The sequence below is a fragment of the Nelumbo nucifera genome, chromosome 2, assembly GCF_055504915.1.
Source record: "Nelumbo nucifera cultivar China Antique chromosome 2, China Antique-T2T, whole genome shotgun sequence".
In the NCBI taxonomy this organism is placed as follows: Eukaryota; Viridiplantae; Streptophyta; class Magnoliopsida; order Proteales; family Nelumbonaceae; genus Nelumbo; species Nelumbo nucifera.
In genome coordinates this window covers 38124670-38139655 of record NC_142650.1, presented here as the reverse complement: position 1 = coordinate 38139655, position 14986 = coordinate 38124670, and positions in this window count along the sequence as shown.

The following is a 14986-nucleotide window of genomic DNA, read 5'->3' as shown; positions in this document are numbered from 1 at the left end:
TTCAAATTTTAGTAAAAGTTGAACCCGAGCCTAACCCATGAACAGGTCTATACGGGACCAATGTATACTTGATCCAACTAATGGTCTCCACCATTTTAATTCAGAAAAGGCTGGATTTGGCTTTGGCCTTACTAGATTGGAGGCTTCATTTCCAATCAGGCAATGACGTAGGTCCAAACTATGTGAAGTGGCATGGATTAAAGGAAATCATTCATATCTATTGATGGTTATTCTTTCTTAAGAATAGGAGAAACTCTTTAATAAAAAACTATACAAGAATTAGAGATCTTCATACTCTTGTTTGAAAGAAGGTGATTGAAATACTAAATTTTTTCACATCTTGGTCCAAGATAATAAATGGTCTCGAAGCTGAAGGATGGATATAAAACTGAATTTCAAATCATGCTCAAATTGCATAACAATGTGTCCATAAAATATATTTTATGTAATTTTGAATACAAATTTAAAATTTTAACATATTTTGACTTCATCAACTTATACTGACGAGCCTAGATGTCTGGTTTGCATAGAATCGGGGCCGATCATAAAGAGTCGGGATCTCTTGCAAATAAAAATCCTTTCCAACATGATCTGTATCGGCGCATCACATGCATAGTGGGTTTCACACATGCATAGTGGGTTCCACGAAAAAAAACACAGAATCTAGTCATACATTGGGAATACCTTGTATATTTACGTTCTTGGGAAGATGTTCTTGATGTGTGGATATGCTGTCAGTGTATTAATATGTCTGCTTCTGGTAGCAAATACTGTCACCTAGGACTAGCCAATGATCTTCCCTAGAAATGGGTCGATAGAAGGGACATGGTGGACTTTCTCCCTTGCCCTTCTATAGCTCTTTTGGTGGGCTTTTTGGCCTAAGTGGGTCCCATACAGGGACTTTGCTAGGGTAGGGTGCTCTTTTGGAGGATGGCTAGGGATGGCCAGGTCGTTCTATGGTACATGTCCTTCCTTTGTAGGTCATCTTTGACATCTCATTATTATAAAATAGGGCACAGCTCAACAACCCCTTTACAAGTTTAGTTTATTATCAACAGCAACTGGTTTGTTTTTTTAGCCCTGGGGGAGCCGGTTTTCATAAGAGAGATGCTTTGACATGCACTTCGCTCCTCACCACTCGAATTCAAAGATGCCAATGTCTAGGGTTTGGAGCTAAGCAAGAACCCTTCGAAGATCTTGGGAGCCACAGATTCGCAGACATCTTGCATTCGTTCATTGCATTGGAATAGGACCACCACTGAATGAAGCCCACAACAGACTGAATTGGCCTAAAATCATGTTGGAGCAGTATCTCAACCAAGTCTTTTTCATTCATTGTTTTGTACTGTATAAAAGTAGTGAAATACTACTATTGGGACGCCTATAAACCTCTAAAGTTGAATCCATAAATCTGAAATTTAATGTAGAAGTAATAAATATTTGAGGTTGAGCCCATCCATCAAATGATGGGGATGGGTCCATGTCTATCCATAATGCACCTGGTGTGCCCATACCTTGCTTTGGGATGTGTGCTGGACTGGGCTCGTCTGGGCCAAGAGTACCCCAACATATATCATTGTCGTTCCTTGGTTCAGCAAGTGAAAAGAGCAAATCGGACAACGAACCGTTTAGGGGTTCAGTTCTAGTTCTCAGGTTGAACGATCTGACTGTTTGAATCAAATAGATGACCAGTTCTGATAAAAGAAATAAAAAAATTAAAAAATGATTAAAAACTGTTGAATGGTTCGAATGCCTGGATCAGTAGTTTGTTGACCAAATCAATGGTTTTTGGCCAAAAAGATGGTTTTAGGGTAAAACAGAACTGGTTAGATGACCGATTCCCGGTTTTTCCAGTCCGACCTTCTGGTCCGGTCCACTTTTGAACATTATCGTATATGAGAGTGTAAAAGGGTGGTTGAGTGTAAATTCTGATTTGCTTTTGTTTCATATTTGACTTTGTCTTATGTGTTTGTAAGAAATAAAATGTAATGACTTCCACTTTAAATGAAAGAAAATGGAGGTAGGAGGAAGCCCTTCCGTCTTAAGAGTAAGGTAGGATGTAAGATGGCTTAATCCTCATTTTATCTGAGAAAGAATTGAGGTATGAGGAAGATGGTGCAAAATTTGCATCAATTTTTGAAATGTGAAATTTATACTGCCAATGAGTGCAAAACAGATGAAAAATACAAATTTTACATCAGGTAAGAATTCAGATTCATAATTACAAACAAACGAAAATAAAACTGAACTGGTACAAATTTTGCACCATGTCAAGATTTGCGCTGCAACGAAAGGCAGCCATACTTGCATAAAATGATTGTAAACCGATCAGCTGGAAGGATACTGTTGAGCAGGCTATTTGGAGGAGTGAAAGTGCCAATACATGAATACATCTAATGGTAGCATTACTTTGGATCAGTCCCTTGAGGATGTTGTATTGAAAATTTTCTGTCCAAACTTACACAAGCCCAATCCAGACTAAATTTGGTCAAGTTAGCACCAGATGGACTTGAATTGGTAAACTCAGGCTTTAATGTTAGTGGGCTAGGCCCAGAACTAAGGTCCAAAAGTTGGGGTTAGAGCTGGGTTGGCATTAAACTTGGCCCAACATGCTAAATTGCACCAGTAGGCACTAGGCAGTAGATGCCTCTAGTCAGTCTAGTCTAGTAAGATAAGGGATTGTAACTCTAATGGGAAGTTTTGGCCAATAAACTTGGTAAAGCTTGTTAACAACGCTTACATACACCATTGGATTAAGGATATGCTCATATACTTTTTCAACTTGAAAAACCACTTCATTGAACTATTTTGGTCATTTTCAACAACCTACAAAAGCATCTTCTGATGTTTGTTATGCTTTCAAAATTCTCCTCCATAGTGTAGACTATAGGCAAGAGGGATTTCTGCTGTCACATTGAAAGAAAGGCTCAGTTTGGAAGAAGTAAATATACAAATATGTAGAGTGCAAAACTATGTATTTTGTATGTATTTGTATTATATATATTTGTATTTATATTTCTTCCAAACTGAGACAAAGGAAAAAGGAAAAGGAAAAATCACCAATCCAATGAGATTTGAGTTCAGATTGATGCCCCACAAGCATATCTCAGTGTGCATTGGGAATATCTTCCGAACTTATGATAGGGAGATGTTCCTAATACATAGCTGGGATGGGCTGTGGGATGCGTATGGGACATGCTCTGTGGGGGTGCTGATGCGAGTTCATGAGAGCACGTCCCACACGCGCTCTGGGGTCACCCATCCTAAGTTGGTAGAGTTCACATATCTGCCCCACAACATCCCACAGTACATCCCCACCATGTATTGGGAACACCTCCTGATGATAGTACCAGAATCGACGATGCCATTATCAGGAGATGTTCCTAATACATGGCGGGAATGTATTGTGGGACGTTGTGGGGTGGAGATGTGAACTCAAGTTGGTAAAACTTGATTTCTATCCTAAGATCTTAGGCATCCAATGCATCCGGGCCGGTATGAAAATGATCACCTCCAGTCCTTTGCTTTTTCCTTCAAACCAAACATAGCATTAATGACATTGCCATCAATTTTCATAAAAAGAAAAGAAAAAAAAACAGAAAGTTTTGGTTGTAAAAGAAGGGTCTCGTACCTGATTTGATTAGAATTATATTTATAAAATAACATATTATATTATTTATATAATATAATAATATATTAAAATATAGAATATAGAATATAGAATTATATAAACAATATATAGAATATACATATATAATATGTAAATAATATATAATATATAATATTTCATAATTAATGGATCAAATCGGGTCACAATGGATCGGAGCGACCAATATCTGAATTCGATTCATTAAGTTAATGAATCGGCTTTTCTGATCCAATCCGATTTGTTAAGTTCAAGAGGGATATCCGAATCCGCCTCTTAATGGATCGGATCTGATCTGACTTATTTGCAGCCCTAGATAAAAGAGGCGAGTGAGTGACTTGTCGTCAACAAACCTAGATATATAACTTCATCTCCACCTTTGACGTCACGTCTACCGTGTGCCTATTGTCACCATCTAGTTATTGAGGGAGCAAGTATAAGGTCTGATTGATTTCATGTGAGTTTTTTCTCTTATTCTAAATCTCGGCTAGCAACGAACAGCTTTGGAAGAGAGATGGAAACTCGTTCTCGGCTAACCGTCTTGGAAAAACCTATGAAACTCAGGTTTTGGTTCTCCGAGCACCTCTATTATCCGATAGGGAAAATTCCTGATTAGTATCCTTTACTTTGGGCCTAATGCCACTTTGGTCCCCGAACTTTAAAATGCAACAATTCAATACCAACTTTCAAAAAATGACATTCCAATACCTGTTGTTAATTAGTTGCTAACCAACCGTTATGTGACATTTGAAGAAGATACAAATGCCCTTTGAGTGTCATCTAATTTTCTTTATCAACCATCCAAACATTGACAAAAAATTAACAGTCTCAAATCCTTTCCTCTTCTATTCAAGAAAATTAAATAATACTTAAAGGGTATTTGTGTTTTTTCAAATGTCACTTAACGACTAATTAACAACTAGTTAATGGTAGACACTGGATTGTCACATTTTAAAAGTTTGAGTACTGAATTGTTGCATTTTAAAGTTCAGGGGACCAAAGTAGCAATAGGCCCAAAGTATAGGGTACTAATCGGAAATTGTCACGTTTAGATGGTCTTCTATGCATATTTGGCCTAGAAAAATGGTCCGATCCACAAGATAAAAGGAGGGGTAGACATCCATGACTGATAGCCACCTGGGCAAATCTGTGAGGCAACATGGTGGAAACCGACCTGTATACAATTCTTCAAATTGGTATCCGACCTGCACCCCTATTCTTCTTCTTCTCCACCTCAAAAAAAAACTAAACAGAACTTTCCTTCCATCCCAAATGCGGGCTGGACATTGGACGAGTAGAGGCTCGAATCAGGTACCCAACAGAAAGAACTTGCTTGGGCCTCAGGCCAAGTCCCTTTCAAAACTAAACAAAAGCTAAAACCAAAGACTGGCACCACAAATAACTGAGAAGAAGAAGAAGAAGCAATGTGTTTGACAAAAGCGAATGAATATAAAGAAATCTAAGTTTTTATTTCTTACTAAGGCTCCGTTTGGGTCGCAGGAATAGGGGTCTGGAATCGGAATTGGAATGGACTATTCTGATTTCTGATTTTAACTGTTTGGTTGGGTGGAATCATAATTCCATTCCCATTCCTGCTGAAATGGCATTCCTATTCCTTGTCTCTCCCTTGGGAATGAAATCTCATTCCTCCTTATTCCAATTCTCATTCCCATTCCTGTCTAAACCAAACAGACTATAAAAATAGACTTTCCGAAAAATTCCAATTCCTATTATAAACCAAATTGACCCTTATTCTTCTTAAATTTCAGAATTGGATGACAAGGCGAGTCAAACAAACAGTTATCATAAAACTACAGGTGAGAAAAATTGTAACCATCGGAGCCTGAAGAACACAAATTCAATTATTGATTTTGGTTTCTAAACCAAACGGACCCTAAGATCTTAATAATGGCAATAAGACGGAAGAAGGCTTAGTAATGGATTACGAAAACATCATATTCAAGAACTGCATCTCCAGTTTTGAGGTGATTGAGTTCGGGCAAAGCTCTGAGAATCACCATTGACCATAACACTACTCAAAGGAGAAGAAGAAATAAGTGAGTAAAAGGATGAATGAAGAGGTGGATTTGCAGAGACTATTTCTAGCCATGGAGGAAGAGAGGACGCAGAACCACCTCGGCTACTCCAAAGAGTGGAAAACTGACTTGGGTTTAACGGGATTTGTTCGTCTATATAAATAAATTAAAGAGAAGGAGGTTACCTTTAACGGGATTAATTTGGCTACTCCAAAAGTCATAACGAAAGTTTTGAACTCTAGGAGTAGTTAGGCTGTTCCATCATTTAATCAGACGCTTAACAAAATTAAAATAGTAAAGAGTGGTTACATGCATGGAATGGAAAAGGTGTAGGATATGCGTGGGAAAAGGTATATATTAGGTGTTATAAAGTTTTGAAATCTAAACATAATAAAAGGTTCTAAACATCATCCAAATCCGCTGGATGTTAATAATAGAGTTGCTTTGTGCGATTTTTCAACTTTCTTTTAAAATTATTTTTATTTAAATGGGTGTTGGGCTTGTAGAAGCAGTGGGTCAACTATCTATTCATCTATCTATCACAAAATGATGATCCTCTATCCCATACAGCCATGCACACAAATTGAGAATTGGATGATTGTGGGGCATAGACATAACATTATGACTGGATAGACAGCCCCTAATATAATCATCGCATTCAGCTAATTAATATTGTCTCTTCATTTAGACCCAGTTATTACCTTACATGGATCTACAAATTTTTATTTAGAAGATAATACAACCATGGCATTTAGCTAATCTTGCTCTTCAGTTAGGCCGAGTTATTACTTTACATAGATATACAAAATTTTATTTAGAAGATGATTAAGAGGTATTTTTTTCAAGATAAGATAAAATACATATAAATGATTTTAACAAAATAATAATAGCAATAAAATCTATGATCAAACAAATACCAAAGTGTGGATCAAATAACCCATAATGAGGGATAAATGGAAGATATTTTCCATAAAATTAAAGGATTCAACTACAGTGCATTTACTAGTATTGGTCGGAGGTTAAAATCCAAATCTCAACAATCTGGTTAGAATTTACTTATTTTTCAGTTGTTCACGTACTTTTACATATAATAAAAATTACTTACCATCACATTCAATCAATCACATATTTTTCTTCAAAGTTTCAGTGGAAATAAGATGGGATTGGGATGTAATTTATAAGGCAGTCATAATACCATTATTTTCATACTAAATATTTCATATAATAGATGATCAAGAATCAAAAGCTTGTGGTGGCAATTGGGTTACAAATATGGGGTCTAACCCACACCCACTAATCATCCATTTGTCAAGATACATACATGGGTCTAACCCGACCTAACCGTTTTTATATTTTCTCTGCTTTACCACATCAACCACAAATATTGACTGTTATTAGAGAGACAGAGACGATTTACTAATGGGTCTACAAATGTTTACATTTTGACCCTTTATTCCCACTTGCCCCTTTGAGTAAACTTTTGCAGGGTAGTCGAGCAAGATGTAGGGTGGTGATTGTCTCATAGATGGTGATGAAGGGTGATTTGGCACGACCTAGTAAGAAGAGGTCACGTGGACGCAATATGCTTGAGGGGTGACAACTCAGCCAAAGGAACCTAGTCCGCAAGAATTAGAGCTCGGGTATTCGATCACCTCGGCATAAAGGCACCTCGACACCCAATCCAGTTTGGGGCTAAAGAACCGAAGCGGCATATAATCGACTCCAGAAGCCTCACCAACGGACCCCGAATTTCTCAGGATCACGACATGACTCATCCTCACTCCGCCCAAATCGAAGGAAAGTGATAAACCTTATCAACTGACACACTGCTCTTCTTCAAAAACGAAACGGATCTTATCTACGCAACCCAGAGATCCCGAAGTTTTTTCCGTAAGATCCACGACTACTCCACTATATAAGGGAATCGAACCCCAAGGCAAAGGTACACATGATTATTTGCTCACTAGCACTCTAGCATTCAAGTATTCAACTCACATCCATAATATAGTTCTGACTTAAGCATCGGAGCGACCTCGTTGGGTTAGCCACCCCAGGTTCTCTGATCTATTATCTTGCAGCTTGGTTTAGCTTGCCACACAACTAGTGTTTAGATCATCTTCCATCTAGGAGTATCCAAATCGCGCACCATCATATGGCATCGTCTGTGGGAAAATATCAAAAGGTCATCTCAATTTTAGTTGCAATTCTAGCTTTCGATTTATCTCAATGGATTCTTCCAGCAACACCGGGAAAAGCATTGAGATGAACGCCACTGGGGGGCAAGATCAACAATCGACCTTCCCCCAAGGTCCCACGATATGCACCGGCTAGTTTACTATTCTCCTTACAGCTTTAGGGGTCCCGTCACTACTCGTATTGTAGGGCACTATGCAAGTGAGCGTTCCACTTCCCCCAATGGGCGTAACTTTCTCTGAGCCATCTGTGGTCCCCCCTTGAATCGAGCACTCCCAATTCCATGACCTCATTCAGTGCATCCGAACAATACAAATACAGATGCATAGGTCCAACAGTATCAACAGTACTACCCGTACCAGCAGTATCAATAGCAGTTCCCACCACTACAGCCAAACCAACAGCCAATTCCACCCCCACACCTAGGGTTACGCCAAGGCCAGAACCAGAATCGGCCTGGAACTAGCCAAAACGTCCACCGATCCCCCCATCAGGGTGAGGGGACCTCGCAGGTGCCAGTTCCTCCCAGGGGAAGGAAGAGATCAACCAAAAGATATCACCGAGTTCCTTAAGTTGGCAGACCAGTTCATCGGTACCAAGGAGGAGATCAACCAAAAGATTGACAATCTACTGGCAGAAAAGAGGAACAGAGGGAATGAAGGGACGAGCAATAGTGGGTAGAAAAGAAAGAAGAGCAAGTCCCCAATCAGGGGAAGAAGCAAGTTAAGAAGCCGGTCCCCTTCGCACAGGCACAAGTCAGGTCGGTGTTCCAAGACCCTGCCCGTGGAGAGAACAAACTATACACCTTTGAATGCTAAGCAAGGAGAGATCTTAATGGCTATTAAGGATTCCTCCTTCTTCAAATGGCCTCTCAAGTTAAGGGGAGACTCAGCAACAAGAAACCCGAATGTCTACTGCCATTTCCACCGAGATCATGGACACAGCATGGAGAATTGCAAGAATCTCCGCAATGAGATCAAGGAACTTATCCGTCGCAGGTACCTGAAGAATTACATACTGTGAGAAGAGAGGGGGCAAGCAAACCGACAGGGGGACTAGAGGAGGAATGCCCCTAAGACCAGTAGGTAGAATGAGTAGCTACCTCGACAGCTGCCAGAGGAAAGGCCAATTCGCGGAATGATCAATATGATCACCGGTGGGTCCATCATTGTCGGATGTACATCAAAAGCTAGGAGGACCTCGGTCCGCGAATTGGAGAACAAAGGCGAAAACCCCCCAAAGTGACCTCGGCTTGAAGAACCGATCTACTTCACAGAGGATGATGCGCATGGGATCCAATACCCGCACGACGATGCTTTAGTAGTGAAGCTAAGGATCAACGACTTCGAGGTGAAACACATCTTAGTAGACTCAGGCAGTTCATTAGACATACTCTTCAAGGAGACCTTTGACAAATTATAGTTATAGCAGAGCAACCTGAAACCGGCAGATACACCTTTGATAGGGTTTAACGGCGAAGAGGTCAGGCCTCTTGGTCGAATCACAACACTCGTGGAAGCCGGCATGTGGCCAAACATTGTACGATTTGAGCACACATTCTTGGTAGTGACGACTCCCTCCCCCTACAATGTGATAGTAGGTTGGCCTATCACGCATGTTTTGCGTGCGATAGTGTCCACTTACTACTTAGTGATGAAGTTCCCAACTAACTACGGGGTGGGAGTCATGCAAGGTGACCAACTCGAATCCCGCAAGTGCTACGTGGCTGCTTTGAAAGGAAAAGAAAGCTAGCAGAGAACGTTGAACTCGAGCAACCGACGGAGTATACCAATGAACGACCCAAAAGAAGAAACGGTCCACATACCAGTCTCTGCCATCGAACTAGCCAAAACTCTTTAGATCGGTGCCTCGATCAACGACTTCGAACCCAACTAGTAAGATTTTTACTTGAAAATTTAGATATTTTCAGTAGAGTGTCAGTCAGCCAAATACGTCCTCATAGACGGGCAGCTGTATAGAAGATCCATTATGCTCCCTTACTTGTGCTGTTTGCGACCCTCAGAAGTTGAGCACATACTTCGTGACACCCATGAAGGCTTGTGCGGTGGACACTTGGGGGGCAAAGCCCTCACATAGAAAGTGTTAAGGCAAGGCTATTATTGGCCCACAATGAAGGCAGATTTACTTGAGCTCGTCAAAAAGTGTGACAAATGTCAAAGGCATGCCAATATCCACCACCAACCTGCAGCTGATTTGAAATACCTCACCAGCCCGTGGCCCTTCGCGCAGTGGGGAATCGACATCTTTGGTCATTTCTCGCCAGCAACAAGGTAGAGGAGGTTCTTGGTTGTAGCAGTAGATTATTTTATGAAGTGGGTGGAAGCCGAACCCCTGGTAACAATCACAGACCGTAATATACAGAATTTATTTTAAAAAAGCATAATATGTTGCTTCGGACTACCCCGGACCCCGAAGCGCCACATAATCGACTCCAAAAGCGTCCCCAACGGACCTTGAATTTCTCGGGATCACGACATGACTCATCCTCACTCCGCCCGAATCGGAGGAAAGCGATAAACCTTATCAAGTGACACATTGCTCTCCTTAAAAAACAGAACAGATCTTATCTACGCAGCTCGGAGATCCCAGAGCTTTTTCGTAAGATCCACAACTACTCCATTATATAAGGACATCGAACCCCATGGAAAAGGTACACATGATTATTTGCTCACTAGCACTCTAGCAATCAAGTATTCAGCTCGCATCCATAATATAGTACTGACTTAAGCATCGCAGCGACTTTGTCGGGTTAGCCACCCCAAGTTCTCTGTTCTATTATTTTGTAGCTTCGTCCAACTCGCCACGCAACTGGTGTTCATATCATCTTCCAACTAGGAGTGTCCAGATCACACACCATCAGATGGAAATTGGGAAGCACTTTAAAGGACCTGCCATCATTGATTTGAACTATTAAATTGATCTTATGATTCCAGTAATAGGTCCCAACACTTTTTACCCTCACTATTGGGAGGTGGGTCTTTCATTCATTTGGCAGGATCCATATGAGTGGTTAGATGGCAAAAATTTCGGTATCATTTAAGGGCAGCACAAAGTAAGATAGTAGTGTTTTGTGCAGATCAGTGGATTAGAAAAAGTTCAAGTTTATTATAATGGGATTAAAGAATTTTTGTACAAATCGTAGATAATACTTCTTTTAACTGTCCATGACTAGGTGAAGGGAAAAGGGAATTAGAAACAGTAAGCAGTAGAAAGTATAATCTGACACCATCACAATACACCTTCACACTCCCTTCATATTAATAATTTGGTCTCTAAAATTTAAAATGCGATAATCCAGTATCCGAACTTTCAAAATGTGACAATCTAATACATGTGGTTAACCAGTCCATTAATCAACCATTAAGTGACATTTGAAAAGTAAAAAAATGCCATCTAATTCTCTTTATCAACCATCCAAATATTGACAAAAAAACTGAACAGTCCCAAGTCCTAGCCTCTTCTATTCAAAAAAGTTGATGACTGTTTAAAAGAATCTAGAATTTGGGATTGTTCGTTTTATTGTTAATGTTTGGATGATTGATAAAGAGAATTAGATGGCATTCTTAGGACATTTTTTACTTTTCAAATGTCACTTAACAATTGATTAACGGACTGGTTAATGACAGATACTGTATTGTCACATTTTGAAAGTTTAAAAACCAAATTGTCGCTCGAGCCAAAATACAGGGTACTGATCAGAAATTTTCCCTATTAAAAACAAATAAAAAATTAAACAAATTACGGAAAAACAATGATAAAATAAAACACTCTCCTCTCTCTATAGTTGCTGGAACCCATCACCACTCTCTAAAGCGCATGGCAATGATGGTTCCAAACTGACAATACATTCTCTCTCTAAAGTTGCAATCTCATTTTTCAAGCAGCGTGGAGAGTAAGACAACCAAAGGTCAGTGCTTTGGAAAGCTGAAACATAGCCAATGATGTATTCAACCCAATATGATAGAAAATAGAGCAATTTATAGAACAAAATAGTGAAACAGAATTCATTTAGCATACCCCCTAAGTAGTTGAAGTGCATTTCTTAAAAAACACCTTTAAGGGCCCACAAGCTTAACTTTTCATCATTTGATTTGAAGAAGAAACTAAAATGGAAAGCCACTTAAATGGTTGTATGATGACAAATTTTGGTTCTTCATATCTGATGGAGGGTGATTTGGCCTGACCTCGCAACACGGGTACACGTGGGCGTGACCCTGCTCAAACAGTGACTCAACATGACAGCGCAACGGATGCAACCACAACTCAGAGAGAAAGTCCCTCCGAGTTCAGCTCGGCAACTGGGCGGATAAACTACTCGCCAGGAGCCACCTTACTTGCACCTCATCCCTAGGGTTAAGGCACTTCGGGGCATCCCGAGTTCGGGGTACCCTGACCTCTCTCGAGGTCTGAGCTCCTCCCAATGGACCTCAAGCCACTCCCAAACAGGAACGCACTGATCCATCTCCGGACACCCCGAGGTATAGACACCTCGGGTCAGCCAGCTTGGCATAGCTTGCCACAGGCAGCACGCCGCTTACGGGATAACCCGACATAGGGTAGCTCGGGGAAGGGTAGTCCATCACATCGCAGGAAGACCTTTTGCCGACCACCGTACCCGACAAATCTGGGAACAATGGCCATATCCCTCGTCAGACAGCGTCGTGTCTGCCACTTTCAGAGGGTGCCTTACACCTGACAGGCACGTACACTGCGACGACGGCCCCGCGCGTGCCACATCAGCCCTGTCAGTAACGGATGCAGTAGGCTGATAGTGGCGGTTATACCCGCCCTGTCAGAGGCCTAATACAATTGATTTCTGTTATAAGGAGCTAGTATCAAGGAACATAGGTATCATCTTGAAATCTCTTGTGCTACCTCACTCTTAGTTTTTATCTTCTCTTTGCTTTTTACTCAGAGTACTGACTTAATCGTCCGAGCGTTCCTGCCGAGCGAACCCCCCGGGAATTCTTCTTCTTCCTCATCTCAGGTACTTCTTAGGAAGCCACGCGAGTGCCAAGTAGGAGTGACCGGATTGCGCACCATCATTTGGCGCCGTCTGTGGGAATCGCTTCAAAAGGTCTTTCTCTCTAAACTTTCACAGTTCTTTTCTTCCTTGAAAAAACTCAACACTTATGGCTTCCTCAAGCAACGTTGGATGAAGCATGGAGATGGATAACTCCAGGGAACAACCCCAGGTTCCCACGGTCTACATAGGGCAGTTCACCATTCCTCTCTTGGTGGACGGAGTTGTTATGGGCCCGAGCGTAGGATCACGTCACGGGTCGTTCCACGGCAGGAACCCCTGATCTTCCCTTGCCTTTGGTCTTACGCACAGACCCTATTTTGCCTATCTAGTGGGTGATTTGTCCAAGAGACCACCCGAACTCTCCCTTGGGGTGATTTGTCCAAGAGACCACCCAAACTCTCCTCACTCTTTTCTTGGCTGGAAAACTGAATGTTTTATTTCAATTCGTAGCTCCTTAAATAGGAGATTACAGAAGGAAATTCCTAATTAAACTAAAACTCCAACTTGAACTCAAACTCCTAATTACCTATTCCTAATGGTAACTCACTCTTACTTAAGATAAGGATAAAGATAAGATTAGATAAAGATAAGGGATAAGGTAAGCTGGTGGCGAGTTGGCATATTCAGATAAGGATGGGCCCACCCCTATGAGCTGTCGCGTGGGCCTTGCCCTGCTGCTGCTACCGGGTGTATGCGCGCGGCTCATGGTGCCCTGCCGCGCATGCGGGCGCGCAGTGCTGCTGCAGCGCAGTGCGTGCGCGCGGCTCATGGTATCGCTGCCTTGCGGCTCCAGCGTGTGCGCGGTGCGTGCTGTCGTGTAGTGTGCGCTGCTGCCTGGCGGTGCGTGTCGCACGCCATGGTGCCGCTGCCTTGTGGTGTCGGGCGTGTGCGTGCAGCGCCCTGTCGGGCGGTATGTGCCGCGTGCTGCCAGCCTGCTATGCGGCGCTGCCGGGCGGTGCGTGCCACTAGGCGGCCCGCTGTGTGTGCTGCTGCCTATGGCTGTGCCGCCGTGCATTGCCGGGTGGTGTGTTCATAACATCACACCCCTCCCGGACTACGAGCTTGTCCCCAAGCTCGAATTGGGTGTCGAAACACCCTCAAGGGAATCTTGGGTGGCTTTGCCCTCCTGGATCGGGTTCCCATGGAGGGGGTTCATCCTCATCTTCCTCTTGTTTCACCAGGAGGCAGAAAAGTCTCTTGCACCTGTGCCCTGCCGAGTAGGGTTCATCGCAATTAAAACATTGCCCCCTCGCCCTGCGTTCTGCCATCTCAGCCCTTGACAAGTGCTTGATAGGAGGTGTACCGCCGTTGCTCCCCACACTGGATGTTGATATGGAATTGGTGCTCGTCTGTGGCTTCCGTTCTGGGCTGGCTGCTGGATATGAGGCCATTCTGAGTGGTTCCCTGTTGTCTGCTAGTGAAGACCCTCCTCCAGTAGGCTTCGGGTTGGTCCAAGCCACTGCTGGGCATCCCATGCTGAACGGCCCTCGACTGATCTGCAGTTTGCGTTCGAAGGCTCGGGCTAAATTCATTGCTGTGACCAGGTTAGGCGGGCTCTGCATCTCTACATCAACTCTCAGGGGTTCGGCTAGACCAGCTGTGAACATATCAACCTGCTGGTTCGGTCGTACTGAAGAGGCCCTGGCGAGAAGGGTCTGGAACTACCGCTGATACTCTGCTACGGTACTGGTCTGCTTGAGATTAATGAGTTCCCCCAAAGGGTTGTTTGTTAGTGGGGGTCCGAACCGAAGGAGGCAGTACGACTTGAACTGTTCCCAACTAAGACCTGGTTCCTCCTGCTCCACTCGGTAGAACCAGAGCTGCGCTTCTTCGGTCAGATGGAACACGGCCAAGCTGACCTTGTCCTTGTCATCAGTGCGCTGGTTGCGGAAGAACTGTTCGCAGCGGTGCAACCATCCCAGTGGGTCTCCCGCGCCGTTGTAGGATGGAAATTCCAGCCGACTGTACTTTGGAATAACAGCGGCTGTTGGGGCAGCGGTCTGCTGTTCACTGGACATCTCCGCCCTGTCCGGTCGATGGCTGTTGGTGGTGGCGGTTCCCTCC